Source organism: Crocodylus porosus, unplaced genomic scaffold (genome assembly GCF_001723895.1).
Source record: "Crocodylus porosus isolate Cpor-Errol unplaced genomic scaffold, CroPor_comp1, whole genome shotgun sequence".
Lineage (NCBI taxonomy): Eukaryota > Metazoa > Chordata > Crocodylia > Crocodylidae > Crocodylus > Crocodylus porosus.
The window spans coordinates 11989860-11995653 of NW_017728916.1; the positions used below are offsets into that span (position 1 = coordinate 11989860).

Consider the following 5794-nt stretch of genomic DNA (forward strand, 5'->3'; position numbering starts at 1 on the left):
TGACTTCCTGCCCTTTGGGCAGGGGGCTGGACTCGATGATCTCCCGAGGTCCCTTCCAGCTCTAATGTCTATGAAATCTATGAAATAATTGATGTTAATTAGAGGGAGTCTGCCCATTTACTTCCCCGATGCTGGGGACACTATCTGCAGCTCTGATCCTCCCCTACACCACAGCCCAACCCTTGCAGATGGCATCTAGGTGTCCTTGTCATCACTGGCCCCAACATGGGCCAGTCAAGAGTACTCTCTTGATCAGGTCTGAGTCTCTAGCCCCTCCCTCTCTCTTGGGATCTGCTCTCCAGGCCCTAGAAACAACAGGGTTACCCACACGGTTGTGGGGGCTAGGGGTTAAGGCACCCTGACCTGCCTTTCACTGGGGTGATCACTGGCATGGCATTCCCTGGGGACTCCCATGCCACTGGGAGCCCCACCAGGCCACCCACTCCCGGCAGGTCAGAACCCAGGACCAGGAGCCTCCTTACCATCCCCTAGAGCTCTTCCGTTACCTCCAGAGGTAGATCTGCAGCCCTCCGGTCAGGCAATGTTGTTGCCTGACCTCCAATAGCTAAACCATGCTGTTTATATGGGCAGCCCCTGATCCCAAAATGGCTGCCTAATCAGGCACCTGGCAGCTGCCAGCTCCAGGGCCTTAAAGTGGTAGGCACAATGCCACAGGGTAACTATTCCTGCATGTTTCATCCAATCAGACCAGAAATGACAAAGTTATAGGCTGTTTCAAGCTTCCCCATTATAGCCTATGGGCGAAACATTGAAGGAGCAATGAAACAGCGAAACTGTTTCCACAAAACCTAATGGAACAGCAGTTTTGAATTGAAACAAAATTCAAAATGAAACACTGTTCCATTGAATGTTGAAACGCAAGTCGAAATGGAACAGTGCCATTTTGCACAGCCATTTTGCACAGCCAGGCAGGCTCCCACCTGGGTAACACCTGAATTAGTTTTGCATTAAGGTAAGGCAGATGAAAGAGGGGTGGGTAGTTGGCTCAGAAACATATGGGCAGGCTGAGATCTAACCAGCACCAGGAAAGCCTTCTGTAACAGGCTACTATCCCTTCTGTTTTCATCCTGCTCTGGCTACACACACACACAAATGACACAAGTTTTGCTTTCAACAGTTTGAGGTGCAGTTTCACAGAAACCCCTCCACCTATCTCCTTGAAACTTGGCAGGCTTCATGCCCTCAGAAAAGGCTACCATCCCTGCTGCTTTCACCCCACTTTACCTTAACAGACACAACATGAGTTTTACTTTCAATAGATTGAGGCACAGTTTCACAGAAACCCCTCCACCTATCTCCTTCAAACTTGGCAGGCTTCGTGCCCTCAGGAGCTACCATTTCTGCTGTTTTCATCCAATTCTGCAGAAAAATGACAAAGTTATAGGTTTTTTAGTGATTCCCCATTATAGTCTATGGCCGAATCACCAAATTACATTGAATCTTTCGAATCTGATTCGGCTGAACTGGTTCAGGACAGTGATCTGAATCACCAAATTGAATCACTGTCTCCTGAATCAGCCGAATCCAAATGGAATACTGGCTGCTTCACACAGGCCTACTGCTTGCCTTGTCCCCAGCCTGTCATATGCCACACACAGAGGCTGCCTGTGCTTGGCCCCCTGGATTGCAGGTCAGAAACCCCTGATCTAAAGAATGCACAATTGGAGAGAGAAGATGGTTTGCTTCACATCTGTTGGGGAAAGATGAAAAAGACTATTTCAGATTGCATATACCTGAAATGATGACTGGTGCAGATAGGAAAATACTCACTAGCTCTCTGCATATGATGTGAACCACAAAGCTATTTACATCTGCTAGCATGCATTCTATACCTATTTCTTTCAGATAGTTTCAAAGTAGCTTATATGAACCACTGCAGGAGGTGACAGCTACCTGGCGCCCTTATGAAGGCCAGAACGTCCAACTTCATTTATAAAATATTTAAGATACATAGTTTTGATGTGTTGTTTTCCATGTTTTTGTCTGCCAGCGAAAAGGTGGCTGGGATTCCCAGAGAGTTTCCTTTATAGATTTTGCTGACAGCTCTACAGATCTACTTCCTTTCAAGTCTCCTTGATTTTCTTTTCTTTTCTTTTTTTTTTTTTTTTAAATAAGTTTATCTGCTTTCCCCAAACTTCATAAAAACTCAATAAAATGAAAAGAAATCTTATCTCTGGAAAACGTTGGTTTTCTTATAATTAATTTTTATTTGCTTTTAATGAACTGTGGGTGTTATGAACTTTGAGGTTACCAGGAATACCATCATTACAAAATTGCCTGGAGTTTTAGGTACCCTTGGCCCCCATAGCTGAATGTGCACATGCCCATCAATGGCATACTGCTCTTTTTCTACAGCTAGCTGGAACATTTTGGCTGCTTTGAAACTTGAATGGAAAATTTAAAAAATTATATAAGATCTTTTTGTAATATTTGCCCTTCCCCCATAATTTTAGCTGGCTTTCTAGCTGGTAGGGAAATAGGAAACATCCTCAAAAAAGAAATTACAACAATTTTAAGCAGTTAAAATAATTGTTTTTCCTTCTGTTTCTTCCTATCTCTGTTTTTCTACACCTTGGTGGCCTTTGCATTTGTCAGAGATTCCAGGATACTATTTTTGTACTGATCTCCAGCAAGGATCTCAGAGTCCTGAAACAACTGGCATATATTTTTAGGATTAAACATTAGGAAGTATTATCCAGAGGTCGGAGTAAGGGACTGAAGGTTAGGATTTCTGGATTACGTTCTCAGTTTTGCTACTGACCTGCTGTGTAACTTGGCAAGGCATTTAACCTCTGTGCCTCAGTTTCCTCAGGACATAATAATACCTAAATAGCAAGAGTATTGTGAAGCTCAATATTTATAAAGCTCTATGAGCTCTGTAGATTAAAGGGTTTATCCACTGCAAGTGCCAAGTATTGTTATCAGCAATAATCCCATAACCTAGATGTGAGAGGAAGAACAAAACAGAGACAGGGAAAAAACACCTAATGAATTACAATTATCCAGCATCATTTTGTGTATACCTTTTACGAGGGCACATGGGGTATTCTGAGATGTTATACACCTGCAGTCTCTGAAAGATATTGCTGATGTTTGGCATACAGCATATCAAAATATTCCAACAGTTCAGAGCTGTACATCAAACAAAGGAATGATGTGAGCAATGCTAAGAATTAATAGGGGATGGAAACAATTCCCTAGTCCTATAGTTTAAATTGTCATTCTACTGGCTCACAGGCCACCTACTGCAGAATTAGTTTTAAGTAATATCTCCAGTGTTATAAGCCACATTGTATGATATAGATCATCCAGTAACTTTAAAAAGATTAGGATTGGGGTCTGTAAATCAGTCATACCCACAATCCTTTTTGGTGATAGTTTATGCGAGAGGAGGCTTCCCAGGGCAGGATTACATTTAAACTGATGTGAATGAGACCACATGATCTTGGACTGGAATATGATAGGAATGACAACACTAACACAAGTTCCTCTCTGCTTAATGCTTTTTGAGTCCACTCTGTGCTTGCAATTTGTACTGGTAGTTCGTCAGACTTTTTTATTTATCCTTTATCTGAAGGCACTGATGCATTTTACATTTCAAACAGTGTAAATGATGATACAATCCAGTATCATGATTTTTCCTGTTAGGGCAACTGCAATGATACTCCTGCAACCACTGTTTTTTTGTTTTGTTTTTTTTTAGGCTGGGGAGGTGAGGTGGAGCAGCAGAAAAAGGAATGATGATGTTTACATCTAGTTTTGAATTCCAAAATATCCACCCAGAAAACTGCATTGTCTTCCCATTAGGAGAGAGACCCAAATATTACAAAACTGTATTTGTGAATATTATCCCAAGAAGCTGTTCAGCTCAGCTTTGCCTGGGCACTTCTTTATTTACTATTTCCAAACATTTTGCACGTACAGATTTTTGGGCTGTTTTTCCATACAGAGCTCTATATGCTCATGGGAGTAATGAATTTGCATGCTGTTCCTTACAGGCAGATTTAATCTGTACCCTATCACAAGGGCTATGACACATTTAAATCTTCAGGGTTAGAGGCTGCAGGGCCACCATTTTCCTCTTCCGTTTAAAAATCTTGTCATACAATCAGAAAGCAGTACACTTTGCACAGCTGGGTTCTCAGTTGGTATGAATCAGCATATCTTCGTTGCTTTCAGTGGAATTGTGTTGATTTTCACCAGCTGGCAGATCAGTCTCATGTGTCGTAGATGAACATTCAAAGCAAAAGGTTCATGAACCTCAGGGCAGAAATTATTCATGCAACTGAGTCTGTGACTACTTGTGACCAGTGAGCACAATTGCAGCTGTCTGGCTTGGTTCACAAATGATTCTCACAGACAGATCAACCAATGGAACAAAAGTTGAATCATTTAGCTGTAAAGAACACAGCCAGATCTACCCAATAGCAGAATTTTTTCAAACTATATATACAAGGACTGTCCATGTTAGTCAGTTCAGAAAAACAGAACGCTGTGCTGGTCCTTTGAGTGAACTGTAAATTGATCCAGAAATGCCATTTTGCCGGTGGTCCACACCTACTTGTAATCTCAGGTTCAATTTGGAAAACCATTTTATATGAAAATAATCTGGAAAAAAATGTAGAAATGCCAAAATATTTTGTTTTGACATGTTCTAAAGGAAAATATTTGGATTTTTCATTTTGAAACAGTATTTGCATTGAAGAAACTATTTTTTTTCTTTTTTAATCTGAAAATTAAATTAAATATTTCATTTTGAGTTGGTCAAAAATTCATCTTTCTTGTCTGGCCACTAAACTGAAAACATTGTTCTCTGTAAGTCTTTAATTAAATATTTCAGCTAAAATGGCAGATCTTTCCCTTCCAGGTCCTCTTTTTGACTATCCATCAGCTCCGTTAGATCCTCCCAGCCTTTCAGCACATTGTTAAAACAATAGAAACTTGACTCTGAAGGACTCAGGTCTAATTAAATTTCCCAAACCCACTTAAACTTTCTTAAGGGAACATGCCCACCAAGTCCTGAGTGGGTGTGCCCCTGACTGTGCAGTTGGTATTGCAGTTGGTACTTGCTTTAGCAAATACTAAATGATTGTGCAGTACCTGTGGTACTGCATGGTCCTGGATGTGCATGATTCGTTTTCAACCCTATTGTGCAGTAGCAATGAGCATAGTAGCTCATTGGTACTGTGCAGTAGTGGCGGTGTCATGGTTAGTGCTTACCAATGCTACATTGCTATAGTGACAAGCTAAGTCGCTGTGGCTCATACCTGTGGTGATGTAGCATCTCATGTATATGTGTCCACTGAGAATTTAGCCCTTCTCTGCTAGGTTTTCAGCATCCCTTAAAGCTTTTACACAGGCCAGCTTTTCCAACCCATCTCTCACACATCTCTTGGCTTTTGGGACTGTTGCAGCTAGCGGGCCAGAGCATCCTTTGGGACAAGCTCAGCGGTGAGTAGCAGGAACAACTGTGTTGGACATCAGCAGGATGATAGAATAAGAGCAAAGGGCTTCTGCGACTGTTACACCAGGGAGGACCATAGAAACTCAGGTGGGATTCAAGAGGTTACATGGAGTTTTTTGGGAAAAACTAGGATATTGTTGTTTAAAAGAAACTGTTATCAGATTTGCCCACTACTTTGGGGTGTGCTCATTTATTAGGGCTAGGGTCTTGGTATTTCTATTAATGTGCTGCTTGTGTTACTGGTGTTTCTATACGGAGCTGTATCTCTCTCCCTGCAAGCCCTCACCCCCAATGGAGCTATCTTGCAGG

At 41.7% G+C, this 5794-nt stretch overlaps 1 long non-coding RNA gene across 1 annotated transcript in view; it reads right to left on the reverse strand.

The window, feature by feature from the left end:
• The window catches only part of LOC109311101, a 20392-nt gene that overhangs the window by 6329 nt on the left and 8269 nt on the right, over positions 1–5794 (reverse strand). The window contains exon 2 of the long non-coding RNA XR_002101415.1: positions 3538–3543. This is a non-coding gene — a long non-coding RNA (uncharacterized LOC109311101). The remainder of the gene's footprint in view (positions 1–3537; positions 3544–5794) is intronic.